General features: G+C 38.7%; 1 protein-coding gene and 3 long non-coding RNA genes across 4 annotated transcripts in view; 1 reads left to right on the forward strand and 3 right to left on the reverse strand.

The window, feature by feature from the left end:
- Positions 1-15,304, reverse strand: part of pde3b (phosphodiesterase 3B) — a 171,627-nt gene that overhangs the window by 144,183 nt on the left and 12,140 nt on the right. The gene's annotated exons all lie outside the window — the stretch shown is intronic.
- LOC144017081 (uncharacterized) lies at positions 2,886-8,567 on the reverse strand. Its single transcript, XR_013283093.1, has 3 exons — positions 5,782-8,567; positions 5,326-5,412; positions 2,886-5,244 (listed from the first exon to the last, which is right to left on the reverse strand). It is a non-coding gene; the product is annotated as an uncharacterized LOC144017081 (long non-coding RNA).
- Positions 3,194-5,202, forward strand: LOC144017080 (uncharacterized). The gene is made up of 3 exons (XR_013283092.1): positions 3,194-3,463; positions 3,904-4,134; positions 4,407-5,202. It is a non-coding gene; the product is annotated as an uncharacterized LOC144017080 (long non-coding RNA).
- On the reverse strand, positions 9,901-11,982 carry LOC144017083 (uncharacterized). Its single transcript, XR_013283095.1, has 2 exons — positions 10,403-11,982; positions 9,901-10,179 (listed from the first exon to the last, which is right to left on the reverse strand). It is a non-coding gene; the product is annotated as an uncharacterized LOC144017083 (long non-coding RNA).

The raw sequence follows: 15,304 nt of genomic DNA on the forward strand, positions 1-15,304 counted from the left end.
TACGGAAACTGAGTGTTTGTACGAAAATGGGATACATTTTGGTTAAAAAAAAAAATCATACAAAAACTAGGCCACACAAAAACCGAGGTTCCTCTGTATATCGATTAACTAGTTATTTAAGTATATTAAGTATAAAGCAGTTTGAGTGTCGAGATTTTTTAAATTTTCAATTCAGTGGCTTTAAGTCAAACAGCTTCCAAGAAAGATTAGATCTTTCATAAGACATGACTACTCACTTTTATATCCAAATAAAAAAGGTGCAATGCCCTATGTAGTATAAAATGGGAAAGTAGACAGACAACAGTTGTAATTGCATGCAATTTTGTGAGAACGTTTGTGCTGAGTGGACACTGATAAGCTCAATAAACACTTTAATAAGTGTCATCAGTATAGAAATAAGGTTACAAGATAAAGAGACCATTAGATAATACTCATAATAGTGTACTTTCAAAAATATATTCATTTTACATAGTAAAATCTACACTCAAATGCATTATAGTTTATAGTAATTTCTTCAGTCTCCAGTGCTACATAATGGTAACAAAGAAATTAAAATTAAATAGCTAACACAAAAAAACAGTTCCCCTCAGTCCCTATAAAAAGCGGTGATAATTTTTTAAAACCTACATTCTGGATAAAAAGACACCAAAAAGCAAAGAGAAATAAAATTATGTCATTTCATTGCATTAGTGTGAAGATGGAGCATTGCCTGGTCTCTCCTTCCTGCTACAGGCACACACCATATTCCACAGGATGATTAATACGACCTGGCATTTTTTATTTTTTTTTGTCTTCTCTATAATCAGCTGCTGGTACGTCACTCGGCCGTGACGTCAATGTTATATCATTCCACATGGCTTTACAGAGAATGAACGTGACAGCCGAGAGCTGCTCCACAATTTTAGCGCTGTCCCATCTTCCGGCGTTTCCCACCACAGTCTACCCAAGCTTGCTTCTTCTCGCCACGGATGTTAATATGCAGTTACATATTGAAGTCACCCCGCTCGACGGACGTCAACCTGATTCTAGTCATTATTAGTGTATGTCGCCCCCAGGCTAGAGTCATTGTGCATGAGCCGAAAGGTGGGCTGTCATTTATGGAAATGGACGATTGTGAAAAACATATAGACCCATTCACTACTTAGTGTGATATGGCCGTGAATGTTATCGCCATTCAGTAGTACCGTTTACATTCCGTTAGCATAATGTAGCTACAATAGGCTGTTTTCACGGAGGAAAATAAGGCGACATTTAGCCTGATTGAAACGCCGCGGAATGGAACGTCTGTTCTTCATAAAGTCATTCTGTTCCATTACATTCAACTTTGCCGCCCCTTTCACGTTAAATGTTGCCGTCCACCTCACTTTCACCCCAATAGTTACGACCGAGAAGTGATCGAACTTGAGGTTACTGCTATTTGAAAACAACACATTTTCTTCTAAATGTCAAGACACTCGCTTCTTACCTTTTGGAGTAGAAAGAAAGCCAGCTGTGAATCACTTTTCTAATCCAAGTCCGATCTCAACTCTCTCCACCGCTGAAATGTCAAACCAATGTTCACTCTCGGTCTTGCCCGACGTCGGTCACTATCAAGTTTAGATTTATTTATTTTTTTTCGTGGCACTTGACATTGTTTTCTTTTTTTTTTTTTTTGAGCAGCCTTCCGCGGAGTAACAGCGGGTGTCTGGGGCAGCGAAAATCTGTACTAGTTCCGTCTTCGCGCGACAGGAAACAACTGACGATGACGCGCATGACGTCACATCCCGCAGACAGAGGGCGGGAAATTTGAAGGATTCGGACTGGACGCTTCCTAAATAATATTGGCCAGAGGCTTGTAGGAGTACCCATTGTGAACAGCGAAGATGTTGATCTACTAATTAGAATATGTTTCAGTCATAAATGGTCAAATAAAAAGGCTATTGTTAAGATATTTTTGGGGGAAATCCTACATAGAGTAGCTTTAAAGTATTAAACAATGGAGTGAACAAAAAAATAAAAATACTGTGCATGTACTAGCTAAGTGCAGTAATAGCACAAATAATGTATAAAGCTTACAACAATCTACTCTGCCATAGTATTCAGAAGCCATTTGAAATTAGAGTCCTTATATGACATAAGGGGTACAAGTCTCTACAAAAAATAAAATAAAATAAATAATAATAATAATAATAATAATCAAAATAAGAACAAATATTAAGCAAAGGTGTGTTTCTGTAAGAGGTGTTCATTTGTGGAATCGTTTTGGTAATGACTTGAAAAGATGCAAGTCAATTGTTGAGTTTAAAAAAATGTTTAAAAGTCAAGTTCAAGAGCATTATTGTAATTAAAGTGTAATGAAAATTGTATATGTGACTATGAGGCTGTATTATTGTATATGCCTAAGAAATTCATGCACATACGCTACTGACTAATGTACGTATTTTAAAGTGTCATTGTCTACACGAGCAGGATTACACACTTTTATTGTAATGTATTAATTTACTGTATTTAACAATGAAATAAGTTAAAAGATACAAAGAATAAGGAGTAGGACTAGATAAGTTTTTAACTTCTTCCGACTCCATTTGGACATGTGAACCATCACAAATAATTGCTATGAGTTTATTCTTTAAATTATTATTTGCTACTTGTTTATGTTTACATGTTCAATAAACAAACAAACAAACAATAAGTACTAAACATTAAAATACTGTGAAATGAAAAATGCATCACAGAGCATGTAGCATTAAAAAATAAAAATCTTATACTGTGCTGCTTATTTAACAACCAGTTTCAGCACGTAGCCTCACACACACAAACAAACAAAATAACGAAGAACGTTTGAAATATTATTTGAAGGTTGTTTAATGTTACTTTAGATGATTCAGTAAATTAGCTGCCCGGCAACTTGATCGAACTTTATTATGCGGGACAGACGAGGCTGAACATAACGCTAACGTTACTTCGCAAAGCAGCTCATTGAGTGTGGGGGTCATCATACGAACGTTATTAGTTTAGATATGGACAACAATGATAACACGGGAATTCAAATGCACTTGCCTTGAATTCTTGGTACAAGTCTGGATGTCCATGTTTCGCTAAGTTGGATGCGTTCCCCTTTCGTCTGGAAACGGTTTCGGCATCTCAATCCCTGCGCATCAACCTCAAATCCAAAGTACTTCTATAGGTCGCTTGCACATGTCGTCACTTCCGCCTCGGATTTATCGTAGTCGCCATGCTGGGTGGCCTCCATTTACGTAGCGATTCGGTCTAACACGTATCTATCACGTTTGTTTTCTGCGTTTAAAATGGTACATTGTTGCTGCATCGTTGGCTGTTCGAACAAAGCCAAGGGGGAAAATGGTCGGTCTTTTTTCCGAATTCCGAAAATAATTAGGAACCAGGGCCTGGAGACAGAGGAGTGCGGACTCCGGAGGGAAGTCGTTACTTTGGGCTCGTGTGTGCAGCGATCACTTTGTGAGCGGTAAGCTTGTTTACCTTTATTTAATGCATGAGGATTAATAACGTTTCGACCGCCCATATATGGGCAAGTTGCTTATGTTTTGGATTCATGAGCAAGCAAGTTCGGTAGTACAAGCTGGCTAGCGGACGTTAGCCGAAAGCTAACATCGAACATTTTCACCCAAGTAGTGCCAGTGCAAAGTGTTTACTGCTGAAATTGGATTGATTAGTCTTGGGCTTTTAATGCCGATAACATGTTTTTTTGTGGCAAAATGTAAACTTGGAAAAAAAAGAGACAGAAGGGGCTGATGCAAGAAAACAGACCCCCGGGGGTGATGCAAGAAAACAGACCCCCGGTAGCCTACACATCATGCTAAAGAACTTATTCACGGCCACCCTACTGCGGTAAAATAACCAGTCTTTCCATATTTTATTTGTTTATATATTTGTTTATTTTAACAGGTCGCCCTGCGCCCGTTTTTCTGTCCAATCATCCCGACTGGGCTCCAACATTAAAGTTGGGTCCCAAGTTACAACATCTATGTCTCAGCCCAGTCGGTGCCAAGATATGAACGTGCACAGGAGAGACAAGCAAAGAAAAGACGACTCGAAGTGGCAGAGATTGTTGCAGTTATGCAGCCAGATGGCTCCAGTAACCTGTACCCTCAAGTACTGCTGACATCATTGACTCTGGTATGCCACTCAGAATTCATTACATGATATATTGTATGCATGAGTGAATGTATGTGTTTGTTTGTGTGTGTACACGCACCTTATATTTTAGAGACATTTGGAAATGTTTATAGAAATAAGTATTTGCCTGTAGCAATGTTCATACATTAAAAAATGCAACAAAATGTGTACATTTCTTTTACACTGACAAAAAAACTATACTACTTTACTATATTAAACCTATTACTGGTACCGTATTTTTTTGTGATTTTTTTCTTTATTTTTTTCTTTAGGGATCTCATGCCACACCGACTTGATTGCCAATGACATGATGGAAACGAAGGCGAGCATCAAAGCATTGGAGGAGGACAACATGCGACTGTTTGTTTGGCGCTAATAAAGGCAGCGTTTATACAAATTCTATTGTTGGGTTTGTTTACAAAGCTATACATAATACAAATGACAGGATTTGACTCAATGTGCAATATGGTCCCTCTTAAAGTAATGGCATAAATCTCTATTATTTCTAAAAGCACAAAAAATGAAGTGAATAATGATTAGATGTAGTAATTTCAGGGTTAAAAATTGAACTGTTAATTAATGTAGTTTATTTTAGCACAGGTGCCTACCATCCTGAGATGACGGTATGATGTAATGTTGATGGGGTACGCAATGACTTTCATTATGCTATGTACAGAGGAAAAAGTTGCTCTCTTTTAAATTTGTTTAATGTAAGACAAGTACCAGTACTGTGTTACAGTTTTCCCAATAATCCTTGTTTCACACTTGTCACAAAACCACTGTCCTTTTGGCAGTCTAGATTGGCACACTTCAAGTGATATCATTTGATTTTACAATCTGCTGCAGCACAAAAAACTACTTTATTCCGCATCTTTGAAGTACATGAGCAAGTGGTAGGTGACAGCGGCTGAGCAGGAACACTGGAAGTCCACTGCTGATCTAGTAAATGCTCTCCCGAGCAGTTCAGGTAAGGAGGGGATTTTGGGGAAAAAAAACTCTGGCTTTTCCAACTGGCCAAAACGAGCGATCTGGGTGGACTCGCTCAATCACACTTTGTCCACACCACAAAGTCGCAGGAGTCCGTCCAGTTAAACTCATCTGTGCCTGAATCTGAAAATATTACAAACATTGTAATGAAAATATGAAACATAGAATTAAATAAGAAACTACAAAAAGTAAAGCCGTACATACCTGGTAATACTATTGGTGTTGTCGTGACAAGTGATGGGAATTGTTGCCATCTGGCACCAGACAGAAATTGGGTGTTGTGACAGCCTCCTTAACCGTGAGATCATAAGAAAAGCTGTCAGTATGCTCAGTAGTTACCATGAACACGTTTTATTGTACAGGTAACTGAAACTAAAAATACGTCCTCTGAGAGTGGTTAACCTTAACCATTTAGAATAAGTTGATTAAGTAACATGTAACTAGTGAAAGGGTAGCATTAAATTTAATTAAGCCACGGGGAGGCTGTGCATAGTTACTTTTTATTCTTATACGCTCTGCCATATTTGCCTGTTATAAAATTGTTAGAAAAACCACATCAGGTAAACCTAGCTGTGCATGTAAACACAATGATAACAGGAAGCCTGAGAACAAATCAACATTTTTGTGTGCAGAATTACCAACACCATGTGGTTTACTTACGTGCAACAGCAACCGTTTCTTCTGATGCGATGTTAAAGTTTACACTCTGTATCCACCCGCTTACAAAATAATTGTAAGCCTCCAGGGATTTGTTGGCGTGTTATGGAGCATGTTGTCAACACGAGGTAGGGAAAGATGTCCAGAGATGTCACATTTGGCCAGCAAGCTTTCTCCGTCAAAAAAAAAATCACCCTTGGTCAGGACGTAATTAGGATCAATCCCGCCACACAGAGACACCTTCTGCCTGCATCGTTGTTTTTGATCTTCCGGTAAATCGTGAAAATACTGCGAAAATTACATCAGGTTGATAAGCTCTACCGTGTAACTCGCGAGTGTACCTTGTGAACCGGCGGACACCCAATATGGCGCCCGAAGGAAAAACTCCCATGATGCATTACGATGTGCAAGCGACCTATACGCGACTTTGGTGTTTTTTTCTCCTCAACTAATTGAGGGGCCGCTGCAGTTGCGCTAAGACGACGCAGATGTGCGGGCTACTATCATGTTGCGCGCATGTTACTCGACTTCCTTGTTATTGTAGCAGCGGGAGGGTAGTCACGTGACGTCATTAGACGTAACGTGGGTTGCCAGATAAGCGCCCATATCCACCCAGTTTACATGATGTAAGCTTGTGTGAGTGAGTGCGTGTGGGATTAAATAATAATAATAATAATAATAAAATAAATAAACACCCCCAAAACAACACAAAAGACGCGGCCAGATATGCCGCCTCGATACCAATCGGTAATTCGGGTATTGTAGAAAAGGCAGTACCATCACATTTTCAGAATCTTGGCATCGACTTGGCACCGAAGTATCGGTTCTTGTGACAACCCTAGTTCAGGGGGGAAAAAAATTACGAAAAAATACCATTGAAGGCACATTAAGTTTGTCGTTTATTGTGGGGTTTTTTTTGTTTACAATCATTCTTTCATATTATAAAATTATATCACTAGTGAGCAGTGTCAAAAAAGTTGCTTTCTAAAGTAACTAATAGTCTAACGCGTTACTTTATTCTACAAAGTAGTCTGATTAAAGTTACTGTCCAGAGAATCAATGCGTTACTCCACATTTTCATGAAGAAGGCAAACTATCTCACTGTTGTAACAGTCACAAACAACTACTGCTAACTACCAAGATGAGGCAGAAGTCATTGATCACCACACTGAATTCAGCCATGGTCTGGTCATGAATGGTTTGCACATTCAAAACAAAAGTGATGATACTTTTACTACTAGTTTTATTAACCAACAGGCACACAACACAACAAAAAAAGTGCGCATTATGGACCATAAAAGTGGTAAAAAAAAATAATTTATTCCCATCCTCAACTGGTCCGTGAAGCATTATGGGATGAGGTCGTCTCCGCCCTCTCGCCAGGGGGAGTGACGTCAGACAAGTTACGTTTTCAGTAGGGGTGGAACAAAAAAACGATTTGACCGAACCATCGTTCGTCAAGGGGAGCTAAACGACCGTATCGGTTGCGAGTGAGGCTTTATGGTTTTCATAACAATAGCAAGAGTTCTGCGCCGTGCTCTACTTGTTTTGTTTACATTTCAGTAGCATCACCATTCAAGCTACTTCCGTGTTTCCGTGCTCGCGACACGGCGCGCGCGCGCGCAACGAGTGACAACATACAAATGGAGACAGTTAGCAGAAGCCGGTGCCGTACATCTCGGTATTTCCCATGGCTATCGAGTCCTCTCGGTGCACTTGTATGTCTCGGGCCGGCGTTGGTACTGCGCGCGAGCCAAAAAGAATAACTCCCGTGACGATCCAATGCATGGATTCAAACGACACAGGTATGTCCCACAGCCAACACACCAGCTAAGCTAAAAGCACACTGCAAGTATCTAATTTCTCAGTTTGTGGCTCCCTGTCAATGTCTACAACTAGCATGAGCAGCAGATAGGAGAACTGAGACGTGCCCGCGATTACGACAGCCCAAAAAACAAAATATAAACAGTAGTGATTCTGTGGTCATCATCGTGTCTCAGATTAAAAAAACAAAAAAAGATGTCATACATTAACCAAAAATGAAAGTGATGACAAAAGAAAAAACAATTGTTAAATACAAAAATTGTTGATTAAAAAGGGAAATGAACTTTTGGAAATATTTTTGCATATATTAAGTGGTTAAAATGTGTTTGATAGATTTATTGTTCCATAAGGTGGCTTCATATTTCTTTTGGCTGGACGGTAGGTTTATTTCATGTCTTAAATTTATGTTTCTGAAATACTTCACAATGTGCAAATATTCTGTTTAATTGTGTTGGTGTCTGTCTAAAGGTTAAATATTTATATTTAACATTAAATTATCAACCTTTTGTTTTCCTGATCCTTATTTTGAAGAGAAAAAACAAACAAACCAAAAAACAATTATAACTGTCAATAACTACTAATAAATATTTAAACTGATACATGTGTACACACTGGAATAGCGGAACAAACAAACAATAGAGGAATTTAGGGGATTTTCATTTTCAACCTGGATAGATTTTTATTTTTTGTTTTATAAAAAGTATTTACGTTACAAGAAGTCAAGAGAGACTGCCTATTTTGTTTTTCATTAAAAAAAACTTTATTTTCATGTTAAAAATGAACTTTCAATAAAGTATTTGGAACTCCGTTTCTACTGCATTATTTTTATGTTGAGATGGTGTTATCGGCAGCTGCTGAAAGTAACTAAAAATGTAACTTTTAATCTAACTTAGTTACTTTTAAAATCAAGTAATCAGTAACGCAATTTAGTTACTTTTAAAACCAAGTAATCAGTAAAGTAACTAAGTTACTTTTTCAAGGTAACTGTGGCAACACTGCTAGTGAGCCCCAGTAAATTATTGTTTCCACCAACTTGTAAGAAAAATAGAATTTTAATGTTAATAACCAAAAATAAAATTCCAGTACAATGAAACCTGGAGAATAGAATATCAGAAACAACACTATGGTTGACCAGAAATACATCAACAGGGTACTATGTTAGGCAAGGAGCCAAATTGTGGTGGCCCTGCAGAACCACCACTGGCCCTGCATAAGTGGGTGCCGGGTTAGGGCCGATACATCACATGTCCGAATTTGGTCAACTTTTTCATCTATACTATTAGTCAACCCCACATTCCACATAAAATTACCCATAATCCGTTGAAAAAACAAAAAACAAAAAAAAAAACCTCCAAGCAAGAAAAAAATCACATTGACCAATGTAAATCTTAACTGTTAATGTTCAACATTTATGATCTATTCTTGTATGCGTGTGATAACCACCAAGGGCGGTGTTCTGTCGGATCAGCATACCTCGTCGGATCAGCATACCCGTATGCTGATCTGACAGCTGCCTCTATCGGGCTAGCACACGTAGTCAGAATAGCATTCCTACGTTACGATGATCCCGTAAATGATAATAATACACTGCAATTAGGCTAAACACAGATGCATATTAAAAACACTAGAGCTACCAAAGAAGCATATGTATAGTTAGTTTTAACACGAGCATGCTGTTCTGACGGCTGATTGTAACATCGGTATGCTGTTTTGATGGCTGAAATGGGCACCCACAGTACATTGTTGCCTTAGTTTACTAGTCAAGAAAAAATAAGGCCAACTATAGAGCCACATTAAAACTTAAGAGGACAATATGCCAATGCGCTCCCACAAACGATCTGCATGAATTTCTGTATTTTTAGATGATTTAAGTCTTTGCGTCTCATTCCGTTGTGTTCATTTTGCTGACTGCTGCGTTCAGGTGTCGGCTTATGTGCACAGGGTCGTCATACGAAAACTTTTTATATATCAAAACAAACTGTTGTCAATAAATCAAACAAAAACCATATGCAGGCGCGGATGACAGTTTCCTCACCAAACTGAGGCTGAATGCACATTATAATGACTTGCACACGAACTGCCCACTAGGTGACACAATTGTCATTTGTAATTAGTGTAAAAGGCAACATTATAATCAAACAACAAAATATTGGCTCCAGCAGCGATACCCATTATGTATGATAGTTGTCTACATGACAGAAAATTGTCTAGATTTAATTGAACATATTTTGCAGGCTGTGAGATAATTTGCCAGTTGGAACACCATTGCTTAATTTTGAAAGAAACATTTGAGAAGACTCGAAAAAAAATGAGCTTTATTGTTGAATTCAAAATGAAAACCGATGCAGGAGGACTATGAAACATATTTTATGTACAAACTACAATACACGTTGCCAGTTTGCTAAAAGTACAAAAACATCAAGTGACAAAAACTACACAACCTCCGTCTCAAAAGATTCCAAACTGCGATGGCTGTAGCAAGTCAGCAATTTAAGTTGCTTTTTTTTTTTTTTACACTTAAAAACGTTATTCTGCACATTCAGCATGTGTCCACCGCAGACAGAATTCACATTGCACCTTAAAATAAGAAGAAAAAACACACATTAGTGAAGCCCCAAAATTGTTTTTGAATAAGTGTAGTACAAGCATCTAACGGTCACTGTGCCATAATAATAACGCACAGTGATCCACGACGCTAACTGCAGAACAAAACTTACTCTCTGAATAAAATACTTTCACTAATTACAAAACGAAGTAAAATGCAGTTCTAAATAATCAGTTATTGCATACTTTTACTTACTTGTCAGCCGAGGTATGCTGCTCCGACGAGTTCGACAGCGTGATGATGTAATTGCCTACTGCGCATGCGTAGCGCGTGCGCAGATGTGTGAGGTATGCTACTTCGACGGGTATGCTGGTTTGTCAGAACAGCGGCCTATCTACAGACTCCCCAATCAGGAAGTGACCTGGAGCTCGCACTGTTGTCTATCTTAAGGAACAACTGATTGTGTTGAGTGCTTGTGTAACCGGCTCAAAGTCATTCAGCACAATAAAAATGACAAGCGTTTGCCATCACAATGTACAGTAGCTACCCGATAAGCTTCTTGTAATTCTTCTTGTAGAGTGTTACAACTATTCACAACCTTACACAAATAGTGAAAATCTGGAAGTCAGTGGTGAGGTGACAATTGACATGTGTTACGGCTGTCGGCTCGGGCCCGCCGCCGGCTACGCTCTCCTATTATGTATGTGTGTGTTTGTGTCGCTGGTGCCAGTATAATGGGATTGCAGCTTGAATGCGCCAGCGCGACACCCGAATTGGACGACTGTGCCAGCGCGACGCGCTGATTGGACGAATGTGCTGGCGCGACGTCCTGGGCGGTGGCCGTCCGCCCCTACGCCCTCGGTTGAGCAGTTCCAGCCCTCTCCGCCAATCGCCGACCACCACCTGGCCGGACTGCTCCACAATAAAAAGCGCTGCGTTGCCGCTCCTCGGGGCGGCTGGAACTTATCAGTGCAGCTCGCCTCGTCGGTGTCTCTTTTGTTGTTGGCTTTTGTTTTGAGACACTCGTTAAACCCGTGAGCTGGGTACCCCGTTTTGTGCTCGTTGTGTATTCTTGTATTATTCCCCTTTCTGCTATTGTTGTTTCTCCTCCGCTCCGTCAAATGCGGTTATTGTGTGTTCACCCTCCACTTTCACTCCCTTGTCAAACCCCTGCCTGAAACTTCAATTAAAACTAGTAAGCTGTTAAAGTCGACCCAGTGTTTATTCACTCTATATTTTTCTGTTATTGTGTTACTTCCCTTCCCCTTGCTGACCCGGGCGTAACACATGCCTCTAGAATGGTTTGTAATTTCCAATAGATGCCACCGGATGGAGGAAAAATATTATCATCATGATACCAAACTTTACTACAGGTAAATGGAATTCCATGTAGGGTGCACATGCTGCACTGTTTCAAAGGAATCATGTCTCTCAGCCTGGAATATAATGAGGGTAAACACATTTTGGATGTGTTAATATTAGGGCTGGGTATTGATTCTAATTCCCTCAATCGATTTGAATTCGATTCACAAGAGTTCAGTTCGATTCTATTTCAATTTTTTTTTCAGATTCGCTTCGCTTCACTTCAATCCAATATTAATTATGGAACATCAAGTCTTCTTAAATATCAAGGACGTCATGAAAACTCCAGAAACATTACATTTCAAATTAATTATGTGGAGGAAGTATCTGGTTAAATAATTTAGTGTTATAATCACTTAAGTGACCCTCAAACATTGCCATCACAAAGGATGAGAGGAAAATATTTTCATAATTCTATAACTGTAAATCTAAATTAAAAAGATTCTGTATTGTCTTGAAGTACGACAAGTCAGGTCAAGAAAACCGTAAAATACAGAAAAAAAACCTCAGCCTTTAAAATTCTATCTTCTTATGAATTTTATGGGAAAAAGAGATTTAAAAAAATTGATTCATGGTTTCATGAATCAATATCAGGCTTGAAAAGGAAAATCGATTTGATATTGATTTTTTTTTTTTAAACCCAGTCCTCGTTAATACCAGATATTACTTTTAATGTATTCTATTTGTAACACTATATATTTTAATTCTGCAAGAATAATGGCCACATTATTGACCTCTATTGACTCTACTGACTCGAGACAAGCCATGGGGTTGTGCGTAAATCGTGTATGAGACTGAAGATGAAGAGCTGATGCGATATCATCAGTGGACCCTGAGTGACTTGTTTGAAATGTATACGTCTCTCATGAAACATCTGTCAGTGACAAGTTAGAATGACTGTGGTGATGACCAAACATGCTGAGAGATCGGCAGATACTGTAAGTCGTCAAATTGATACAACTTATTCAGTTCACACACATCGGTGCACATCCTGTGAAGTGTTCAGTTTTGGTAAAAAGATGTCGAAGTAAGTTCCACTTCAGGTTCTCTGGTAATCAACACATTTTTTTCATCGTGCTCCTTTCTTTTTTATTGAAGAAAAAAAGCACTGTTGCATTTAATTATAATATATTAAAACATGAGAAAATTTAAAGAAATAAACGGATTATATGAGGTGTAATTATTGTACACTGGGACAACATACAATGTGTTCTATTAACATTATACTATATTTGTAATTTTTCCAGGGATAACGAATATATGCTTGTGAGTATTGTTTCATTTGTCTACATGTGTTTCTTTATTGTTTGTCTTCAAACAACCGTTACTTCAGGGGATATAACAGAGCAACATCGATGGTATTTGTTAGCCTGACAATGGAGTTTTGCATCGTGTGAAAGTTAAGAGAGCGGACTTTCCTAAGGCAAAGTTTCATGCTTGGCATTAGACAGCTTGAAGCCCCTTTTTGGAAGAATTATTTACTAGCTTCCAAAGTGGTGCTTGTTGCGATGTGAGTTGAGTTGAGATTGTGGACACCATCCAACGCTCATATCTCATATTTTTCTTTGCAAATCAAAGCAATGAGAGATCTATCTGCACTTGCATTATTCAACTCAGTTAAAAAGAGTCCTGACCCTTTCTCCAACGCTTCACTACGCATTTGTTAACAACAGTTATATTAAAATGTGGTCTGCATTTGAATCTCATCTACACCTGTGAAGTTTTGAGGTTGCTGTCGTGCAGGGTAGTGACGCTGTTTGGGAGACAAAATCTGCCCACAGACAGCTGTACACGTCATCCAAACGGCTTCTGTGGTAGTTTTCTTCTCGCCCCATTAAGTGAACTCTCACATACAGGCGCACACACTTAAAAAGGTGAAAACAAAGCAAGCCACATATAGGACAGCTGGTGAAGACATGAGGACACGTATGCATTGTCCAACATTGTGCCTTCATGTACGATGCTCTCTAGCACTCCATAATCCAACCTACAACACACCACAGTCAACAACAAGAAACTAACTATGGTATGTTGATTTATGATTCAGAATCATTCACATCATCTACATTAAATTATTGATTACTTCTCTCAGCAGACACAGTTTGAATTAAGATACTGTAAGTTTAAAGCACAATTTAGACGACTCAGTAGTTGGGACAGTGTGATTTTACATGGGAATTTAATCCATGATAATTGCCCTGGAAATGGAGATTGCAAGGGGAAAGGGGAAGCAAGGGGGGCATTATTTTTGCACAACAGTAAAAGCAAATTTCCTGAGCCTTTTTCACCCATTGAACTGTACCTGTCCTGATATCTTCCCCCCCCCCCCCCCCCCCCCATTCACATGAACATTTCAAGTGACCCATACCGATATAACTGTGTTTACCTTTACAGAAGACATCAATCAAAATGCATGTAAACAAACACAATGGGGAAGAACAACACGGAACCAAAGTACTCTAACGATATTAAGCTCGTACGGTGCAGTAGCCTTGTACGGACTTGTCCTCAAATTGGTTTACAAGCAGCTAACCTCGACAATCGACATTACTCCACTGGCAGGCAACTGTTGGCAATTAATTTTGTTTTTTAAGGTCTATGCACCCCTAATGTACCATATTATTTACATCATACTGCCACTGATTGCCGTCATTTGATATTAAGCTTGCAGATGAGGAAGAGCAGCTCTGAAGTTGAAAAAATATATATATTTAAAACACTGATTTTTTTTGGCTTTCTAAACATTCTCTTTTGCATTAGTATTAACATGGGGCGGAATGACTTTTTAATCGGAGAGTTGGCAACAGTTTGAAATGTGTGTAACCAACACTTACAGGAGCATTCCACAAAATAGCACTTGAAACAGATCAGGTCAACGAGTCACGTCTTAAAACTCAAAGACACCTCATCTGAAATCATAGTCATTCTTTTCTCTAAAGGTTATGAATACAAAACATCCACATTTCTGTAATGTCACTGCATGCCGGTGTTCAGTAAAACTCAAAAGAGCATTCTATATTACATTTGCAGCAATGAGCAAAAAATGAATAGTGCTCACAAACTGCTGAAAGGCTTTGCAACACAGCATGTCACCAACACAATGATGACAAGTAAAACAACCACAGGAAACTACAGACACAGTCTGGACATTTTTTGTTGCTATATATATATATATATATATATATATATATATATATATATATATATATATATATATGGATGTGTTCGCGACTTTGGTGTTTTTTCTCCTCAACTAATTGAGGGGCCGCTGCACTTGAAGACGACGCAGATGTGCGGGCTACTGTCATGTTGCACGCATGTTACTTTACTTCCTTGTTATTTTTTATTTTTTATTTTTTTGTAACCACTCATTCACACAAGCTTACTTCATGCAGCTGGAGGGTAGTCACGTGACGTCATTAGACGTAACGTGGATTGCCAGATAAGCGCCCATATCCACCCAGTTTACATGATGTAAGCTTGTGTGAATGAGTGCGTGTGGGGTTAAAAATAAATAAATAATAATAATAATAAAATAAATAAATACCCCCAAAACAACACAAAAGACTCGGCCAGATATGCCGCCTCGATACCAAACGGTACTTCGGGTATTGTAGAAAAGGCAGTACCGTCACATTTTCAGAATCTTGGCATCGACTTGGCACCGAAGTATCGGTTCTTGTGACAAGCCTAGATGTTAGGTTACACTTCTTTCGTCAGCAATGAGCATTTGCTGAATACAAATGTTATTCTACATGATCAGATAAGAAATGTTTATCAAATTCAACAAATGTT

This window comes from Festucalex cinctus, chromosome 4 (genome assembly GCF_051991245.1).
Source record: "Festucalex cinctus isolate MCC-2025b chromosome 4, RoL_Fcin_1.0, whole genome shotgun sequence".
NCBI lineage: Eukaryota > Metazoa > Chordata > Actinopteri > Syngnathiformes > Syngnathidae > Festucalex > Festucalex cinctus.